Source organism: Scyliorhinus torazame, chromosome 15 (assembly GCF_047496885.1).
Source record: "Scyliorhinus torazame isolate Kashiwa2021f chromosome 15, sScyTor2.1, whole genome shotgun sequence".
Classification (NCBI taxonomy): domain Eukaryota; kingdom Metazoa; phylum Chordata; class Chondrichthyes; order Carcharhiniformes; family Scyliorhinidae; genus Scyliorhinus; species Scyliorhinus torazame.
In genome coordinates, this window is record NC_092721.1 from 13,395,995 (window position 1) to 13,417,671 (window position 21,677).

At 45.0% G+C, this 21,677-nt stretch overlaps 2 long non-coding RNA genes across 2 annotated transcripts in view; one reads left to right on the forward strand and one right to left on the reverse strand.

The window, feature by feature from the left end:
• The window catches only part of LOC140391360 (uncharacterized), a 147,135-nt gene extending 129,560 nt beyond the window's left edge, over positions 1–17,575 (forward strand). The window contains exons 2-3 of the long non-coding RNA XR_011935004.1: positions 4,907–5,022; positions 17,364–17,575. This is a non-coding gene — a long non-coding RNA (uncharacterized lncRNA). The remainder of the gene's footprint in view (positions 1–4,906; positions 5,023–17,363) is intronic.
• Positions 1–21,677, reverse strand: part of LOC140391359 (uncharacterized) — a 119,681-nt gene that overhangs the window by 7,276 nt on the left and 90,728 nt on the right. The window lies entirely within an intron of this gene.

Here is a 21,677-nt window from a genome sequence, read left to right on the forward strand (position 1 = left end):
GTTTGATGGGTTCTGGGATGGCTGATAAGTCCAACATGTGATCAGCATACTCTGTCATATGTGGGATAGGTGGTGCTTGAAGGATTGGGTAGATGAGTTGTTTGGGGCTGTGGGCTTTCACGTTTTTGCCTTGAGTTTTACCGCTTCAGTGACGCTTTAAGGATGTCCCTAAAATGTTTCTGCTATCATCCATGGAACCTCCTCCTGACTCCTCTCTCTGCATAGAGCAGTTGTGTTGGGAACCTGGTATCAGGGTGATGAATGGAAGAAATTGCTACATTTTATATTTATATGCAATAATGTTATCACAACCTGGGCTAAGCTGCATACAACAGCATGACTGCTGGTGTGGTGATTAAGGTGATAAAGTGAGAAAATCATTGATTTGCAGATGATGTGTTCTGCCAATAGATCTTGCAAAACATTTACTTCGAACCTGGGACCTGGGACGGTAAATGAAAAACTCCTGGGGAAAATTGATGTACAGAGAGATCTGGGTGTTCAGGTCCATTGTACCCTGAAGGTGGCTGCGCAGGTCGATAGAGTGGTCAAGAAGGCATACAGCATGCTTTCCTTCATCGGACAGGGTATTGAGTACAAGAGTTGACAGGTCATGTTACAGTTGTATAAGACTTTGGTTCGGCCACATTTGGAATACTGCGTACAGTTCTGGTCGCCACATTACCAGAAGGATGTGGATGCTTTGGAGAAGGTGCAGAGGAGGTTCACCAGGATGTTGCCTGGTATGGAGGGTGCTAGCTATGAAGAGAGGTTGAGAAGATTAGGATTATTTTCATTAGAATGTCGGAGGTTGAGGGGGGACCCTCATTTTTCTAAACTCTGCAGAGTATCGGCCTAAACTGTTCAATCTCTCCTCATACGACAAACCCCTCACCTCTGGAATCAATCTAGTGAACCTCCTCTGAACTGCCTCCAATGCCACTACATCTTTCCCCAAATAAGGGGACCAAAACTGTGCACAATACTCCAGGTGCAGTCTCACCAATGCCTTGTATAGTTGCAACACTTCCTTACCTTTATACTCAATTCCTTTTGCTATAAATGCCAACATTCCATTTTTTTTATAACTCTGAGGATAATGGGTTCCCTTTCAATTTCTACCAAAAGGGCTGATTGCATCATTAGTTATAATCAGTAGGAATGGAAGGCCAAAGTTCTGAAATACATCCCACTCTTCACCTTTGCAGTTGCTGTGATACAAGCAGTCCTCACTGTTGGCTTGTCGGAGGTTGGAATCAGCCCGTGCTGCACAAATTAACAGACAGTCAGGTGCACTGTTTTGGGTCAGATTGTCTGTCCTGTGCATCCCGTAGAGGTTTGTCTCAGGAAGGACTTTGGCGCCCTTCACAATGTCGTGCCTGTAATGGCACAAAACCGAACTGACAAATCAGTCTGGAGAAATAGCAGAAGTCGTTTTACCTGCCTGTGAGTGCAAATGGCCTGAAGCATAGGAAGCAGGTCAGTGGTGCTGTCACATCTATCACCCTGGTCTTTCAATGCAGATTGTGTTATGTCTTATCCCTTGCCATTGCTCGCAAGTGATCCATTTTTTTCTTATTACATGTTTATTGAGCTTGAACCACTTTCTGTGAAGGTCAGTCATTTAATTGTGGCTTATGCAATGGTGTCCACTCTTGAATATGTGGTGCAGAGTCCCATACCTCACACCTGTCGAAGATTCATAACTGCAACAAGCAAGAGCGACCTCAGGGACAACAAGACGCTCTTGAAAAATGGATGAAGCTTTCTCCCTTTAGGAGAGGAATATCCATCACTTACCATCGGAAATTTGACATTGTGGACTGTGCGATGCCAATATAATCCCTCTAAGGGTGCCGTGAAGCAGTCTGGAGCATAAAAATTAATTGCAGTTACCTTCACCACCTCTCAAAGTGTGGTGACGGCCAGGCATGGGAATTCCTGCTCGTTGTTGAGCATGTGGCAGATGCCAGAGAGAATATCTTTGATGAGGGCCATGCACTGCTGCCTTACCAAGGTCAAATAGCTTTTCCTTGGCTCGTGTAGCATCTGTGTCCCCTCCTGCATAAGGAATCTGTCTCCCATCACCATTTTACTTACGATACCAAGCATTGCCAAACCCTGCTGACGATATCGGAGATTTCTGAGCTCTCAGATTTACAAAGACGCTATTTAATTTTTTTCAGGGTCAGGAAGGGATTTATGTTTACATGATACACAGAATACCATTTTGACTTATTAGGATCCCATCATATTGTAAGAATTGACAATCACCCTTCTTATGTTAAAATCAGCTTCCAGAGAGGGGTCGCTTAAAGGAACATGCAGAGTGGTAGTAACTAAAAGGAATTGTTATTGAGAAATGTATGCATAATTCAGCGGTTAGAGTTGATCTTGCAATCCAGGAAAGCAAGTTTAGGAAAAGATTGACTCCTGCCACTGACATTGCAGCACCAATGTTGGAGCAGTAACTCAGGTACTGTCTCTCTGCCGAGGTCATGGCCTCCCGATGAAGGGTGCTTGGGCCAATTGAGGTGGATTGCTTTTGTGTGTATACGCAATGCAGCAGGGCACGTTGATAGCGTGGGCAATACATAGATGATGCCACTTGATCTAACAATCGGCCCACAACAGTTCTTGCTCAACTTTTAGTGGGAATCCCTTCAACTATTCCCTGTTAGCATTCAATGTGCCAAGAAATCATGGCAAGCAACAGACTAAAGCAACATCCCAACAAAGTTTCAATGTTAAAAAGGCTCCCTGGAACGTATGGTACAAACTAATACAGCTTTCATTTTCAATGTAATATATCACATAGAATTACATAGGGTTGCATTTTTCTGCCCCCCCCCCCCCCACTCCCCTAGTGCTGAGATCGTCCAGTCCTGTTGAAAGTCAATGGACTCCTGGTGGGCCTCTGAATCCCCAGTGGTGGACACCACTAGACAGGGCCAGAAAATTCCGGCCATCGTTTCACAACAGAAATGGCTATTCAGCCCAAATTGATCTGTGCTGGTGTTTATGTTTCATATGAGACTCCTCCCACACTATTCTTTTAACCCTATCAGTACAACCGCCTACTCCATTTACATTCTTGGTTTAAGCAGGAGACTACCTTGTGCACTTCCATGTCCTGGGTTTAATCCCACTTGGATTAGTTGAATCAATGCTGATTGTGAGAATTCTACATAAAACAAAGTTGAGCAATCTCCTCACATCACTTTTCCATGGGTCCGGGCCTACATTGCAAAACAAATCAGAATCACACAGAACTTTCCAGTGTAGAAAGAGGCCATTCAGCCCAACTGGCCCATTTCAATGCTTCTGTTCCACACAAGACTCCTTCCACCCTCATTCATCCCACTCCATATATCCTTCAAATCCTGTTCCTCTATCACCCCTCTGCTCACTAGCCTACGCCGGCTCCCACGCAAACAAAATTTCTTAATTTCAAAATTCTCATAATTCTTGTCCGATCCCTCCCTGACCTCCCTCTCCCTGACCTCCCTCTCCCTATCTCTGTCACCTCCTCCAGCCCCACAACCCTCAGAGGTTGCTTCTCTAATTTCTGCCTCCTGTGCACTCCCAACTATAATTGCTCCACCGTTGCCTAGGCCCCAAGCTCTGGAATACCCCCCCTTCACCTCTTTGTGTCTCTAACCTCACTTGCCTCCTTTAAGACATTTCTTAAAGCCTACCTATGAAGCAAGCTTTTGATCATCTATATCTCCTTATGTGTTTTGGCAACATACTTTGCTCCCATGGAGGGCCATGGGATGTTTAATTATGTTAGAGGTGTTGTGGTACAATGACATATACCTTCAAGGAGCCTTATCTTAAACTCCTGTCAATCACTACTACCTCAGCAGGACAAGACTTGTAGTCAGTCTGCAGTCAGCAGTGGTCCAGGTTAGACATGTGCCTGACACCCTCCCAATGAACACAATGTGTGTATAGACTTATCTTGAAATAAATAACTCACATTATTGTTTCACCAATCCTTGTGTATGATCGGTGGGTTTACGTTGAAGAGAAAAAGAATGTAACAAAAGGCACCATATCCGTATATACATTGCTGTTCCTTTCTCCCTTATGTGGATATTTAGCTTCCCCTTAAACTCACCCATGCCATTTGGCTCAGAAACATCATGTGATAGTGAAATCCAAATTCCCACCACTCTCTGGATGAAGAAACTTCTCCCAAATTCCTCATTGGATTCATTAGTGACCGTCGTATACTTATGACCCGTAATTTTAGTTCACATCACAAGTGGAACCAACGTCTCTAAGCCGACCCTCTATTTACCGGGAATATTTTACACAGGAAAAGTTGTCAGTGAGTTTCAGAAGAGTCCGGACTCGTTTTGAGAAGTTTGATGAATTGGGATGCCGGAATATTATTGGTGATTTTATAGAACTGCATTCCCGCTAAGCGTTTGCATTCCTGGTCCTGATAATTTTCCATCCATTTGCATTAATGCCAATGGAATGGGTGGGGCAGTGTTGTCTTTCACTTTCCACTTCCCCAATAGGTCAGCTTCTTTGGGAGGAGATTGATTTCATAAAATGCCCAAGGACAGAGTGTTTCTAGCATAAAGTAGAAATGTAAAAGTGACAGAGGGCAACACGTGCATTTCAAAAGCGTCTTTCACAACTTGAGATCCTGAAGTTGCTTCACAATCAAATGAGGACTTTAAAAAGTGCAATCGCTGTTGCAATATGGAAACACGGCTACCAATATCCAGACTGCAAGATCCCATAAACAGCAATCCGATAATGCTTGTTCTTGTAGGAAGGGTCCCAACAACAGATCAGAGGGGAGGCCGTCTGTGGAGCCACTATAAGAGGGCCCGGGAAAGTAATCAGTTTCCACTGTGATGGCTGACACTATTAAATCCACCCACAGGAACGGCGGCCAATCGAATAGCAGCTCAGCGTCATTGCCGGAGGTGTTGGTCACTACTGGGACTGCATCTTGAAAAAGAGGGTGTTCAATGGAAGGAGGCCACCCTCCTTAAAGAGGTGAGTGGTCTATGGGGGGTCAGGTCGGTCCTCAGTAAGGATGGTGGTGGTTGGTGAGGGAAGGCAGCCCAGTTGCCATGGGGATGGAGATTGCTGCCAGGAGGGGTGGGAGGGGTGGTGACATTGTGGGCCACAGAGTGCCCGATTAGGAGGAACCACCTTGAGCCAGATGGGGAGGCCGTCAGGATTAACCTGGTGGTTTCCCTAACTGGCAGACAGTCCACCCGCCAACTTTAGGTGGCAGAGGCCTTTAATTGACCACTTTAGTGGACCAGTTGCCTGACGGACCATCTGCCACCTTCTTCACTGCTCGCAAGATGGCACAATGGTGTGAAAATGAAGGGCCCTCACCATTTTATGAGCACATACACTTCCCAGCCTGTTTTTAGAGGACTGTTAAAATTCAGTCTGATGATTTCTCTTTTAGTGTTTGTTTAAGTCCTATCCCTCATCAAGAGTAAATTGGGCCTCCGGTCAGTTACGTGTAAACTCTGTGACGTGAACGAAAGTGATTGAGCATCAGAGAGCTGACTATCTCCAATCAAGTGCAAGACAACACAAGTCCTCAATGCTGGCTTGACAATTATCCTGCTGAGGGAACAGAGCAGAGAATCATCCTCCCCTTATCTTCCCATTCCAGTATCATTCTGACCGGATACAGGTGCGTCATTATTGGCTGGTGACATAAGACCTTCGCACTTCTAGCAGAATTGAGATTTGGCTTTGTAATGATATGCATAATCTATCTTGTGTCCAATGATGGAAATGACCTCCGACCAGTAGATGGCAGTGCAAGTGTACCATGTGACTCAGTACCTCCAGGATTTTGGAGTTAGTCGTATTAGTGGATTACCGTACTTGTGATAACTCTAGGATAATTTATTAGTATTAGTAGGTTGTAATATCTTTATTATAGTTATTTTTACCACCCATTTGTGTTATGATAAAACACTTTAACTCGTCAAGAACTAGATGTTCTTCTGTGCATCATTCACACCGGCCAGCCAGAAGAACAGAACAGGCTTCGGCATTTGTTAGAATTTGGGATTCTTCGATGCTGAATTCTGAAACGACACGTTGGTCCATGAGCTTTCTCTGTACTGAAAGAGGTATGGGTTTTGTTAAATAATTAGAATTGCAAAAGGATGTAATGAAGGCTTGACCTATATGAACCACTGCAAATCAAAGCATATTACATTTCCCTAAGTTTACAAGATGACTGATGGACAACCCGCTGGGAAAAATGCATTTGAATATAACAGCCGGACCTAAATTAAGTGATTCACGCTCTTCTGAATTTCTCATGCCCTTTCAATTGGGACAATGGGTTACCTCCTACCGGTTGTGAAATTTACACCTTAACCCAAAATGGGGACAGCAGAAAGAGGCTTAGCTGATGCAGGTAATGGAGCTGACAGGGGACTCCACACCCAGGGAGGGCAGCGGGGTCAAATAGCCAATACCGGCAAGAAGGACGGAGGAGGGACAGAGGTCAAGGGCGAGATTCTCCGTCCGCTCGAGGCAGCGGGATTCCCCTGTCCCGCTGCAGTGAATGGGAGATCTGGCCGAGGGCCAAATTCTCCGTCCTTGCTAGCGGCTGTACTGGGGCGGACCCGCGACGGGGAATCCCCTCCCAAGTCCAATAAATAAAAACAGGAAATGCTGGAAAAACGTCAGCATGTGTGGAGAGAGAAACCTTTCAATTCGGTATGACTCTCCTTCAGAGCTGTCTTTGACTTTGGCTTATTGTCTATTTGAAACAAGAAGTTAGCCTGGAGCTGGGAGAAGGTAGAGAGTGCTCCCTTCCAAAGATAACAGCCAGTCAGTACAACAAACATTAGGGGATATTTTCGTGAATAGATATCAGCAAAATCCAGCATTAATCGACAATAATCTCTCCCTCAATGTCAACAAAACGAAGGAGATTGTCATCGACTTCAGGAAGCGTAGTGGAGAACATGCCCCCATAAGACATAGAGGCAGAATTAGGCCACTCGGCCAATCCAGTCTGCTCCGCCGGATTACAAGTCCAGTGACATTTTCAATACGCCACCATCACCCTCAGTCCAGTTTTATAAAATCTTATTACACGTCGAGTTTTAAATTGTTTTAATTTTAAAAATAATGAAAAATAAAGAAATAAGTGAGAGGTGGGTGACTGTCCCTGGTGGGGCGTCGGAACACAAAATCGAAACTTCAAAGGAAACCTTCAAAGTCAAATGAAAATGTCGGCCTCGAGGCTGTCCTCCATGCTGTCCGGCTTCACATTCTTCTGAATAAAGGGGAAAATCAATAAATTCAGCAACAATGAGAGGGTTTGGGAGGGGGTGGGGCGCGTGACTGAAACAAAACATCGGAAAGAAACTTGACGAATTAAATTGAAACGTCATTACCAGGGTGGCGATGCCTAGCCCCTGCGGTTGTTCGAGATGCTTGACCACTCAATACCCTCCAGATGTTTTTTTCCTTAACCCTGACAGCACATTGAATGGAACATTATCAATATTAGCTTATTCGGTTTAAAATTCATTACAGCTTAGACCACCCAGAGAGAATAGTCTCTGCATTGTTTTTGGCTGAGTTACTTTGATTCCAACCATTTGCCTGCTGTTCCTTGCTGTGCAAGAGCTGACAAACCATCAATGCCGACGTGTCGTGACAATCCTCTCGACATTGTCAGTCGTGTCTCTCGTTGCTGTCATCCCATCCAAACAGCCATTGGAAACAGTTGGTAATTGCTAAACTGTTCACCCATGAGATGCGTTAAAAAAAAAAAAAAAAAAAAAAAAGCTTCATTAAAATTTCAGTGAAATAGGGGTATGTGTGTGGTGACGGCAATTTGTGTCATCTGGCGGTAACACCTACATTTTCTTCTTGGGTTATGTGTTAGGAATCCTGGTATCTGTATTTGGCACTACTTATGATTGTAATTAAGGTAGCGGTTTGATGAATTATCATTTCAGCTGCAAATCCCAACTCTAACCCCCAAATTGTGGATTGGAATAATAAATTTAGACTGGAACGACACTGTTTTTTTGAACTTTATTGAAATAATCACATTCAAAGATGTAGGCTTTGAAAGGATCAAGGCGCCGAGATATCTGAATTTCTAGGGGCTTCGCTTTGCTCTAATAGGATAACAAGGGAATATCATATCGTATGCTTTGCTGAATTATTCATAAAATGTTCCTAATCTTCTCGAACTCCATGTGCAGGAATGCCCAAGAGCCGAAAGTCACAAATCCTCAAGAAATCTTTAGGATTGAGTTTGGAAATGGTTGAATTAATGAGGTTCAAAAATCTCAAACATTGAAAAGTACAAATTGCCAAGCATGTATTCAGTGACAGGGACATAATATGCTATCAATAATAGGACACTCTTTTTTTTAAAGCTAAGTAATCAGATACAGAATAAATTGTTAGCACAAAGATGCCGACTGTAACTACGGTAAAATAACAGGAGAACGTCTGCTGGGTAACTGTTGAAATACAATGACTAGAACGACTCACTCTCGTTCATGCCTTTGTTATCTCTCGACTTAACTATTGCACCAAACCCCCGGATGGTCTCCCACATTCTTCTACCCTCCGTAAACTGAGCTGATCAAAACATTTGTTACTGTTATCGTAACTCGCTCCAAGTTCAATTCCCCTATCACCCCCTGTGCTCTCCGATCTACGCTGACATCCAGTCAAGCAACACCTTAATTCCAAAATTTTCATCCTTGTTTTCCAGTCCCACCCTGACCTTGCCCATTCCCTATCTCTATAATCTCCTCCCGCCCACCACCCTCTGAGATACCTGCATGCCTCTAATTTTGGTTCCTTGAGCGTTCCCCGATTTTAATTTGTCCACGCTTGGTTTCCATGTCAGTTATCTGGACCCGAAGCCCTGGAATTCCCACCCTCCACCACTCCACCTCCCTTTCCCTGAAGACATACTTTGAAACAACCTGACTGACCAAGAATTTGTTCATCCGACCTAATATCTCCTTATGTGGCTTGGTGTCATACTTCATTTTATAACGTCATTATGAAGCACTTTAAAGTAGGTGATAATCCTCGCCCGATGTTTGGACGATTTTGCATCAGGCAAGGTCCTCGGATGATCATTCTCGCTTCAGGTTGAGAAAGACAGGCCCCACAGACACTCAAATGTGTCTGAAGAACTGATCCAACTCTTCCTGAAGGAGCAAACCACCAGAGAATGTTACCAATCTCCAGATTGCCTTTTAAATACATTTTAGCACGACTTTAACAAACTGGATACAGTAAAGGTTTGGGTATCTCTCTCAGCAACGTGCCTGAGAGTATACAGAGATAGGGTTTTCAGTTTGGATACAGGAGCCTACAATGGTGAGACAATGGTCAGAATTCTCCGGCCGTTGAGATTCACTTTTTCCATCGGCAGCCTGTGGGTTTCCCGACAGCGTGGGGTGGCTTCAATGGGAACTTCCATTGAGATGCAGCGGGAGTATAGAATCATGCCCCTAGCAGACGCCGCACTGCCGAGAAGCACTATGCTGGGGGAGCCAATGGGCCGTATTCTCTGTTTGGGAGACGTTCCCCTCGATACTGAATAGCGAGCGATTCACGTTTCTGTTGGGGACACTATTTATTCCACAATTCAGGCCATGCAAATGGGCCATCACTTTGCCAGTGAGTGTTGGAGAATGTTGCTGTTGGTTTATTATTGCATTGGCGCACTCTGCCTTGCGTGGCAACATCCTTGAATACGGTCTCCACAATCACATCTGAAGCACATGAACTTGTGACTGTGGCAAGACTCTAAGGGATGTTCCTCCCCCAACAATGATAGCAGTTCATAGAACATAGAACATAGAACGATACAGCGCAGTACAGGCCCTTCGGGCCACGATGTTGCACCGAAACCAAAGCCATCTAACCTACACTATGCCATTATCATCCATATGTTTATCCAATAAACTTTTAAATGCCCTCAATGTTGGCGAGTTCACTACTGTTGCAGGTAGGGCATTCCACGGCTTCACCACTCTTTGAGTAAAGAACCTACCTCTGACCTCTGTCCTATATCTATTACCCCTCAGTTTAAAGCTATGTCCCCTCATGCTAGCCATTTCCATCCGCGGGAGAAGGCTCTCACTGTCCACCCTATCTAACCCCCTTATCATTTTGTATGCCTCTATTAAGTCTCCTCTTAACCTTCTTCTCTCTAACGAAAACAACCTCAAGTCCATCAGCCTTTCCTCATAAGATTTTCCCTCCATACCAGGCAACATCCTGGTAAATCTCCTCTGCACTGTCCACTGACTCCACTGACATCTCCACTGTCTTAGTTTGGTCACCTGTTCTTTATCGTCCCTTGACTCCGGTCCAGTCCCGAGGGCCGTGTCTGGTTCTCTGCTGTACCTATTGCTCCTGCCGCGCACCTGCGCAGCCATACTGGCCCGTACTTAACTGATCTCCCCTTCAGCCACGCCTTGGAACTCAGTAGTGCCTTTTGAGGCGCAGTCCATCGCCTCAAATCACTTTTTCCAACATCATGGTACTTTCAGCCATGAGTTTCTTTTGGATATTTAGATTATGGATTCCACAAACTAAACAGTCAAGTAGCATGTCGCTAAGCGCGGTCCCGAACTCGCAACGCTCAGTGAGCTGGCAAAGCCTATCGATGGAGGCTGAGATGGACTCTTCGGGGCCTCATGACAGCGGAATTGAATTTATACCGAGGGAGATCGAGGGCCTGGGATTAAAATGTTCCTTGAGCAACTTGACTATCCAGTCAAAGGTCTTTGGGTCAGGTGCCTGCGGGGATGTGAGGTTCCTTATCAAAATATAAGTTTATCAGAAGTATCACCTTCTGCTTGTCCTCTCGTGTGATCTCATCCGCGGGGAAGAAATAGCGGAGCCGTTCGATGTACTGGCTCCGATATTCAGCGTTTGGTCGAATGGATCTAGTTTCCAGACAATGACCATTTTCACTCATGTTTTGACGGTTCTCGACTCTGGCGGTCTTTCCTTCTTTTTTCCAATTGCCCCTTTATTCCACCACAGATCACAAAACACTGCTAACTGCGATCGCAGATTCCACCTCGCCAGTGGGTGGCTGGAGAAACACTCTGGAGGCTTCCAGTAGTAACAAAGGGGTTTATTAGTGACAGACAAAGGCTGCTATACGTACAGGTACAGAAGACATTAGATGCACACTGTCCGGAGAAAAAGGAGGCAGGGAACAACATGGCTTATATTATTAGGATGCTGGGATGGAATTGGAATGCTAATTACGGGTGAGTGAATAAAAGCGGTTCATTAAGAGACAGGTGTATATTAGTGGTCAGTGAAGCACAGCATTTCAGAATTATACTTGGAACAGAATTTTTTTTTGTAGCTTTAATAAAGTATATGTTAAGATAGCACTTTGAATGTGAATGTACCGTATGGAGAACTTGAGATAAACAGTGTGGATGCTTTTAACGTACACTGGCTAAAAAATGAAAACAAAACTAGGTGTTGGAAAGCACCAACACAGTTATAATAATGGGGAAATTTCACTATCAGACTGGTAAAGCCATGAATTAAAATCTAAATCCAATTGGGAATTTAGGAGAATCTTCTTCCGCTGAGGAATATGGAACTCGCTATGACTTGTAGTGATTGAAGTGAACAGCAAAGATGCATTTAAGGGGAAGCTGGATAAACACATGAGGGAGAATGGAATAGACGGGTACATCGATGGGGTGAGATGAAGAGAGGTGAGAAGTGTTCTTTGTGTTGCTAATTCTAGGATGGTTGGCGCAGTGTTCACAAAGACCACCAATAGCTTTTATATTGAACAAAGCTACAGATTTATTAACACTACTTAATTGGATTCGACACTTACTCCTATATATCAAGCAGTTGATAATAAACATACAATCTACACTCATCTACTACTAATCCCTACACTAATACAATAACTATGATCTGCTTTCACTGACACTATCTTTCCTTCAGTCTGTCCTCTAGCTTACTCCTCAACCTCTCACCCCCAAGACTTAGCATCGATGCCTTATATAGTTCTACATCTAGTGGTTGATTTAGACATAACTTTAATCCTTACAGTTCTTTACTTTTACGATAATGTCCCAGGGTGGGGATTGGCTCATGGAAACCATAAACACCGTGGTGTGGAGATGCCGGCGTTGGATTGGCGTGGGCACAGTAAGAAGTCTTAGAACACCAGGTTAAAGTCCAACAAGTTTATTTGGAATCACTAGCTTTCGGAGCGTAGCTCCTTCATCATGAAAGAGCTCACCTGATGAAGGAGCTGCGCTCCGAAAGATAGCGATTCCAAATAAACCTGTTGGACTGCAACCTGGTGTTGTAAGACTTCCTGTAGGTGGGAAGTATATAGCAAATGGCAGAACCCTCAGGTGTATTGACAGGCAGAGGGATCTGGGTGTACAGGTCCACAGGTCACTGAAAATGGCAACGCAGGTGGAGAAGGTAGTCAAGAAAGCATACGGCATGCTTGGCTTCAATAGTCAGGGCATTAGTGTAAAAATTGGCAAGTCATGCTGCAGCTGTATAGAACCTTAATTCGGCCACACTTGGAATATTGCATACAATTCTGGTTACCACACTATCAGAAGGATGTGGAGGCTTTGGAGATGGTACAGAAGGGGTTTATCAGGATGTTGCCGGGTCTGGATGGTATTACCTATGAGGAGAGGTTGGATAAATTTGGTTTGTTTTCACTGGAATGACGGAGGTTGAGGGGCGATCTGATAGAAGTCTACAAAATTATGAGTGGCATAGACAGAGTGGATAGTCAATTACAAGGGGACATAGGTTTAAGGTGCAAGGGGCAAAAATTAGAGGAGATGTGCGAGGCACATTTTTTACACCGTGGATGGTGGGTGCCTGGAACTCATTGCCGGGGCAAATGGTGGAAACAGGTACGATAGCGGCGTTTAAGAGGCATCTTGGCAAATATACGAATAGGATGGGAATAGAGGGATATGGACCCCGGACGTACAGAAGGTCTTAGTCTAGATAGGCATTGTGGTTGGCGCAGGCTTGGAGGGCCGAAGGGCCTGTTCCTGTGCTGTACTGTACTTTGTTCTTTGTTCTTTGACTCAAAGGCAACAATGCTATTAGTTAAATCACAGCTGAAAGTTGCTGAAATGGGAGTGAGAAGCAGAAATTCCACGCATAGTTATTTTTCAAAACCTGCGCCCAGCAAACAGATGATAGATATAAATATTTCTGATGCAGAGGTAACAGTGCAGCATTTTGTTTCTGTATCAGTGCGAGTGTTTTGGAAGCGAGTGATGTACTAAGGAGCGGGCTCATACCCAATCCCGTCAGGTACAGAACACAATCAAAATGGATAATGGATTGTTGACCTCTATCTCGAGGAGCTGGGATACAGAAATGATGAAACGATGCTGCGATTGTACAGATCATTAGTTAGACCCCATCTGGAGCACTGCACACAGTTTGGGGCACTGAATCGCTGAATACATTTAAGATTCACCAGAACACTTTACAACCAATGAAGTACTTTTGAAGTGCAGTCACTGTTGTAAAGTAGGAAATGCAACCGCCAATTTTGCGCACACAAGCTCCCACAAACGTGATAATGACTGGGTAACCGGTTTTATCATGTTAATTGAGGGACAAATATTGATGAGGATTAAATATCGATCAGGAAGCCAGTGAGAACTCGTCTGCTCTTCTTTAAAATACTTACATGGGATCTTTTACATTCGCCTCAAGAGAGCAGATAGAATTTCAGTTTAATATCCCGTCTGAATGACATCGCCTCCAACAATACAGACTTTGCCTTTGGGATCACCCAGGCGTAAGGCATACCTTTCTGTGACTTCAAAAACACATGGCTGACTTTGCCTGGGACTTTCATGTCTTGAAGTGATGGGCGGGTCGCGTGCACAGTTTTCAAATCGAGATTAGGTGTGGCCTTGTGTTCAGGGATGGAAGAGGTCGAGGGTGGAGGCAGGTGCTCACCGTCTTTTGTCCAATGAGAGCGCAGTAAATGGCACAACAGTTAACAATCTGTGAGCCTTGCAATGGAAGTTTGATATTGGCTGCGGGAGCTGGACCATTGACCGCATACTTTTCATCAAATTAACCTGCATTGCGTGTTCGCTGTTCTCAGCCAATGTTACCACTCTACGCCCCACCCTCCGGGTACCCACCCCCCCTGCATTGGGGGAAGTCTCCAACAAAGGCCTCTGTGTCTGTGGTGCAGTATCTCTGTTGAGTGAGCTAAAATTCCAAATCCTGGCAAACAAGGGCATTGGTGAGCTGATGGATGCAGCGTGCTGCTGACTGTGAAACCTCACAGAAGTCAGCTCAGAGCTTTAGAACGATGTGCTGGAGAGAAAACTGAGAGTCACGGTCATTGTCAATGGCATGGGGAGTGGATGCCTCTGGCATCGCCTTAGTAAGAGGTCTGCGGAAGGACATGAAGCTTAGGAACCACCTCTTGGGACAGACACAGACTGCTTTGACATTGCCTCTCAATCGTGTTCCGGTAAGTTCCAGCATACACTATTGAGTGGGCACTGCATCATCGTTTGACACCTCCTTCTTGCAGGAACTTGCACCTTGGTTCCTCCTGTCCTTAGACCCATACACGTAGAGAGCGAGGCATTTCAGCCTGTTGATGCGGCTCCTCAAATTATCGCAGGTGGTTTGATGCCACAGAAATGACAACCTTTGTAAAGGGGGCACCGAACTGTTGAAGGCTCTGAGCCTGGAGACCTGTTGATGGCAGTTCAGCAGTTGTGCTGGCTGTGTCCGGCTGAGTCTCCTCCATGCGTTCCCTCCTGACCCTGGCAGAGAATCCCTTCAGGCTTTGAAGTTTCGAAAGTTGAGCAAGGTGCTGGAAGGAAGTTGCTCCACTTCACGCCCGCACTCTTACCCACCTGGCAGAAGTGGTAACGCTCAAATTAATTTTCTGAATGCTTTTTCAGATGCTTACTAAAAGTTTGTCGGAAAGGAAAATGGTGTGCGTTAGGAAAAACTATTTTCAGCGACCCTGCTGTGTCCTCACATATATTTTTCGCTCTGGACTTTCATGACCCAGGAAAAGGCTACACGAACATAACGTGAGGGCGGGAAGGTAGAGGAACATCATTTCTCCCTATGGGGAAAAATACTGCACTTTGTGTTTTCTGACTGGATTTCTCCTCCATGGACCATTCGACTCTCTGGAGCGGGACTTGAACCCATGATCATCGCCATCAGTGCTACCTATTGAGAACTGCATGAATTTTGGGTCCCATAATTGTCACCCCCTGTTATTCTTCCTCTGCCTGCATTCCCTATGATTTTACTGTCAAGAATAACATTTTGCCCAGAGCCCAGAATGCCACACAGCAGATTCTGTACCCCATCAGTACATTTGGGGCTTGCAGGAGACTGGTCGGTACAGTAAGTACCACAGTGTCCAGTGAACAAGCAGAGTAATAATGGGCCAAAGACCCTCGGAGTGGCGATCAGGAGTCAGATTGACGTTCCACTCCCGATTTCCTACTTTACAATCCAGCAGCTCCTTTCTCACCCGGCTCAGGCGGGGCGAAGGCAGCCTGATACAACCGGTTCCTGGGGCCTTGTGTCGAGGAGAATGGGAGGTAAGGAAGCCACAACCTTTTTTTTTACAGCACTACCTGCCATAAACCAGGTATGTTTGAAGGTCAGGTAAAGTTTACATTTCGGGTGGTCGGGTGTTTCGGTGCTGAGCCGGGGGGGGGGGTGGGGTCAGGTGGTCAGTGGGGTGCTGGGTGCAGTGGCCGAGGAGTGGGAGTCGTGCTGATGGGCAGGGGGTCAGGTGGTTAGTGGGGGAGGGGGGGAGTAGTCAGGCTGATGGGGGTCGGATGGTCAGTTTGGGGGGTGGGGTAGTTGGGTGGGCAGGGATCGGATGGCCAGTGTGAGGTTTCGGATGGTCTGTGGGAGCATGGGGTTTGGGTGGTCTGTGGGGGGGGGGGGGGGGGGGTTGTGGTCGGGTGGATGGGGATCAGGCGGTTGGATGGGGCTTGGCGTCCTGTGGTTTGGGCAGGAGATGAGGAGTAGAGGGAGTTCTATACGGGGTCGGAGGGAGCATTAGTGATATCGTTACTCAGGGGCTAGAAATGGTTTTAATTCTAACCTTTTCTGGGTAACTATTGCTGTAAGGCAGTCAGACTATCTGAAGTTTAAAATTCACATCATACATTTGAATGATTCCCATTGCAGGACAGTTTCCCAACGGAAGTTTGAACTTTGCACGCAATTGCCATGAAACCCTTACCTGGAATATGTTTGGAGTTGGGGAGGGGGTCTTTGGGGTACTGCTCAGGTTCCATACCCTGGAGCTTGGAGCCATTATGATTTGTGTTTTTAAAACTTCCACCTGCTCCTTTTCTTTAAGTTGATTAAGCTCCAGTTGGAGTCCTTGAACAAAAGTTTGCACGCTTTGAATGAATAGTTTTCAGCTGATGACGCTGGGACAACACATTGCCTGAGTATTGAGGAGACACGTCTCCTTGACCTGTTCTGCTTCAAACAAAATGAGAGCTTGTATTGCAAACTTTGAGCACCAGGTTATTGCCAGCAGCGTAATCCAGTAATTGTCAGAACTGTGCTCAATGCATAATCGTTGGCAGGGAGGAACGCCGACCTTCCTACGAACATAAAACAATAGAAGCAGGAATAGACCATTCAGCCCCTTGAACCTCATCCAGTATTCAATGAGATCATAGATAACCCTCGACCTGCACTATTCCCATTCCCCTTCATTTCCTAATGTTGGTGAAGCATTTGTATCTCCTCAGCTTTTCTAGAGGCAGAAGTGCAATCAGCCATTCATAGCATGGCGCCATATCTTTAGGTAACAGAACAGATTTGTTTCTGTCCAATTACGATGTTAAGTAGCCATGATGTGGAGATGCCGGCGTTGGACTGGGGTGAGCACAGTACGAAGTCTTACAACACCAGGTTAAAGTCCAATAGGTTTGTTTCGATGTCACTAGCTTTCGGAGCGCTGCTCCTTCCTCAGGTGAATGACGAGGTATGTTCCAGAAACACATATGTAGACAAATTCAAAGATGCCAAACAATGCTTGGAATGTGAGCATTAGCAGGTGATTAAATCTTTACAGATCCAGAGATGGGGTAACCCCAGGTTAAAGAAGTGTGAATTGTATCAAGCCAGGACAGTTGGTAGTCATGGGTGGGGCTTTGATCTTTGTGTATGCACTGCACTCACAACTTGGACTGGTACAAATTTGATGCTAATAGATTGAGAAGAGAGCTAGGTTTGCACAAATCTATATCGGCAAGTCAGTCATACTCTCTTCCACCTTCTTCCGTCAGGAAAAAGATACCAAAGTTTGAGGTCACGTACCAACCGACTCAAGAACAGCTTCTTCCCATCAGACTTTTGAATGGACCTACCTCGTATTAAGTTGATCTTTTCTCTACACCTTGCTATAACTGTAACATTATATTCTGCAGTCTCTCCTTCCTTCCCTATGTACGGTATGCATTGTCTGTATAGCATGCAAGAAACAATACTTTTCACTGTATACTAATACCTGTGACAATAATAAATCAAATTTAAAAAAATCAAAAGTTGTACCGGTGTTGTCCTTCCCGAATAAGGAGACGGCCACAGAAGGGTCCCTTTTTGAAGAGGGGCACAACTCATATTGAGCTAATGCACAAAACAAAGGAAACTTACAAAATTAAATAATAATTTTGTTATACACGTCCATACTTTGGTATCAAGTGGTCATAGAAGGTTCCATGTGTTCTGGGGGCCTCCAAATGCAGAACGGCATGAACAAAGCAGAAAGGCTGCCAGAGGAACTACCCCACAGCTAAGCCTCTTTCTGGAAAGAGCTTCCTACTTAAGCCCACACCTCCACCCTATCCCCGTAACCCAGTCACCCCACCAAACCGTTTCTGGACACTAAGGGCAACTTAGCATGGCCAACCCACCTCAGCTGCACATCTTTGGACTGTGGGAGGAAACCGGAGCACCCGGAGGAAACCCACGCAGACACGAGGAGAATGTGCAGACTCCGCACTGACAGTGACCCAAGTCGAGGATTGAACCTGGGACCCTGGAGCTGTGAAGTAACAGTGCTAATCAGAGTGCTACCGTACCACCCGAATGGAGAGCGAATGGGGGAATGGAGTTGAAGCCATGATTTTATTGAATGGCAGAGACAGCTTAATGGACCAAGTGGTCTACCCATGCTCCTAGTCTCTATATTCTTATGTTCATGATTGCTCCACATCTCCACGTACTTTGCAGCCAGTTAAGTACTTTTAAGTGCAGTCACTGTTGCAATGTTAGAAATGTGAAATGAGTTTACAGCAAACTTCCAGTGATCAGATGTTGTTTTTGGTGAGGGATAGGCATTGGCTATAAGTATAGCTCCCCTGTCCTTCATTGAAATAGTGCCATTAGGATCTTTTACATCCACCCGAGCAGATAGATGGGGCCTCAGTTTAACATCTCCCAACGGCGGTACCTCCAACAGGGCGGCGTCCCTTCACTATTGCACCTGGCTTCCAGCCTCGGTTTCTGTGCCTCCCACCTTGAGGAGTGGAACTTTGTGACTCCGAGGAGAAAGCCTCATCTCACATGTCCAGGACATCGGGTCTCATGCCTGATTAAAGTACAAGCCAACTGATCAGGCAGATGGGAAGAGGAGAATGACAAGCCATTGCTTCTATTAGTCAGGGTGATTAGGAAGAATCAGATTCTCTAATTTGCCCCCATCAATGGTGTTCTGCTGCACGGCGCAGAAGAGGACAATACTGTGAAAATGCTTTTAGCAAATTCTAATGCAAATGTTCTTCTTATGAGGTCTTGCATAATTTCAGTATGAATAATAAAATACAGTGGAACATCCTGTCACTCTGATAAAGAAGCCAGATGGGTTCCACATTGTCAACAACAGGTTATAGGTTATTATGTTCAAAAAAGGAACACTAAAATCCATAATCTTGTTACAAAGTTGATGAGCCACGACCTATCAAATGCCATTGAGAAATATCGGTTCTGAATTCTCGACACTAAAATGAACGGTAAAGTGCGGACCGAGGGAGCAAGCACGCACAGTGGCGTTACCATGGACTTGTACAGTGTAATTTAGAATTGTTGGCAATTTGAGCCGTCCAGTCGCAAATTAGGTAGAATTATGCTAATTTATGACTTTTGCGATTAAAATTTAATGATTTGACCTTTTTCCTGCTAGATTTATATTCTTCATCATTTTAAAATCAAGGTCAATAATGCTGGCATTGGAGCTTTGCTTTTTTACTGCAGTTAGTATTAGTCCCTTCTGTGTTGTACTCTGCTTTGCTTTATCTGGATGGCTTGGATGCGTAGTGTTGAACAAAGAACAACAAGTCTTGTAAACAAACAAAACTATAAGTTTATTAACACTACATTCCTAAAGTAGAACATAGAACATTGCTCTCTCTCTCATGCCTCACCATCTTTAACCTTTGTCTGTCTGTAACTTCTTCTGCCCCACAAGGCTCAGCGTCATCCCTTATATACTCATAGGACTAGCTCCCTCTAGTGGCTGTCTGTATACACTTCATTAAGCCTTGCATTGCCTTCACGTATGATAATACCACACCTCCCAGTACCGGTATAGACAAACGTAGCGAGCACAGGTCCCCCATACGCTTTCTCACAACTGTTGGTTGTCTGTATCCAAGGGAAGATATACTTGCCTTGGAGCTGGAATCGGGAAAGTTCGCTAGATTGGGTCCTGGTATGCAACGGGTTGTCCTATAAAGAGAGGCGGAGTAAATCGGGCCTTTACTCTCTGGAGTTTAGAGGAATGTGAGCTGATTTCGTTGAAACATTTAAGATTCTGAAGGGCTTCGACAGGGTAATAAAGATTGTTTCTCATTTTGGGATTGGGGTCCATAGCCTCGGGGTAAAGGTGGTCAATCATTTAGGGCTGAGAGGAGGAGACATTCCCTCACTCAGAGGATTGGGAATTGTCTACCCCAGAAGGTTGCGAATACGATCTGATAAAAACCTTAACATTTACTAAAGGAGAAGATGTTTGAACGTATGGGCAAGTCCAAAGCTGATGTCCGTCAATATAAAATAGTCACCAACAACACCAACTTACAATTCAGGAGAAAACTCCTGGTTTGCTGCCTGTGAGAATTCTTCAATGTGATTGACCGATGAGAGTGGTTGATCACAAGGCTGTTTCTGGATACTGGAGATCCCGGATGGATGTCACTGGAATCAAATTTTCTGAGGGCAAGTGGAAACCCACATCACTGTGCTGGATCGGCCATTGCGGGAAGCTCCCCTCGAGATCAGCAATGCCACCTCAATCCAGGCCAGTAATAATTGTCCTAATTGTGCTTTATTTTAGTTACCGTGCCCCTTGGAGTTAAAGCTGTATTCGATATTGCATGGCCAATGCAAAGTAGTGACAAATTGTGAAGACAAGAAATAATTAATTCAGTGGTCAGGGTCCAACAATAAAAACCACAAAGGATAACCCTGTTATTAATCTCCCAGCAGCAGAAAATTGAAACTAACAGGTGACCCTTCAAAGAAAAAAAATAAAAGGTTTCCCGAGGCCAGTCTCTGCTAAGAATTAATTTGTATATTTGGTCCTTAATAATCATAGAATTTACAGTGCAGAAGGAGGCAATTCGGCCCATCGAGTCTGCACTGGTCCTCGGAAAGAGCACCCTAGCCGACCCAGGCCCACACCTCCACCCTATTCCCGTAACCCCACCCACTGAGGGCAATTTATCATGGTCAATCCGCCTAACCTGCACATCTTTGGAATGTGTGAGGAAACCGGATCTCCTGGAGGAAACCCACGCACACACGGGGAGAACGTGCAGACTCCGCACAGACAGTGACCCAAGCCGGGAATTGAATCTGGGACCCTGGAGCTGTGAAGCAATCGTGCTAACCACTGTGCTACCGTACTGTCCCACGTTGCTAGTGTAGCTGACCTTGAGTTCTCTCTGTTTGGTGAAGACAAATTGTGAACAGCAGAAGCAATGAAAATAATTTTTGAAAATAAGCAGAGGGCTTTAAATTATTCAATGAACCCAATCTCAATTTTTAAAAAAATCCAGACTTCCTCCTGAAAAGACTTGGACCAACACTTTGACTTTACAACGGAATGTAAATTCCTGCCTGCAGAATGTTAGTAACACTAACAGTGTATTTGTTTTGCTCATGTTTCCTTATTCACTGACTTGGAAAAGCCTAAAGCAACACGGCAATGCCAAGGATTCCCATGTGTTCCGTTTATGACTCTCAGTTAGCAAACGTCTGCCCAGTGCCATAATGTTCTCACAGTTTTTCGCCTCATGACTGAGCACCAACCATAATAGGTCATTTAAAACTTCTGCTTCACCTCTTGCTGCTTTGCCAGCTGAATCTTGCTCGTGTAATTTACAGAACAAAGATTGCTGCACGCAGACTCGAACGGAAATCTCCTCTGAGCCATTTAGCAGCATTTGTAGCCCAGCTCGATCCATCAACAAACTGCACCGAAGGCAAATATTTTCAAGGTATTTTTCAAGCACACTTCTCCATAGATCCTTAGAAGGAAACAAATTGAATCATAGTGAGTATTCCAATGCTCTCCTGCCGAACACCCAACCCTTTGCCAA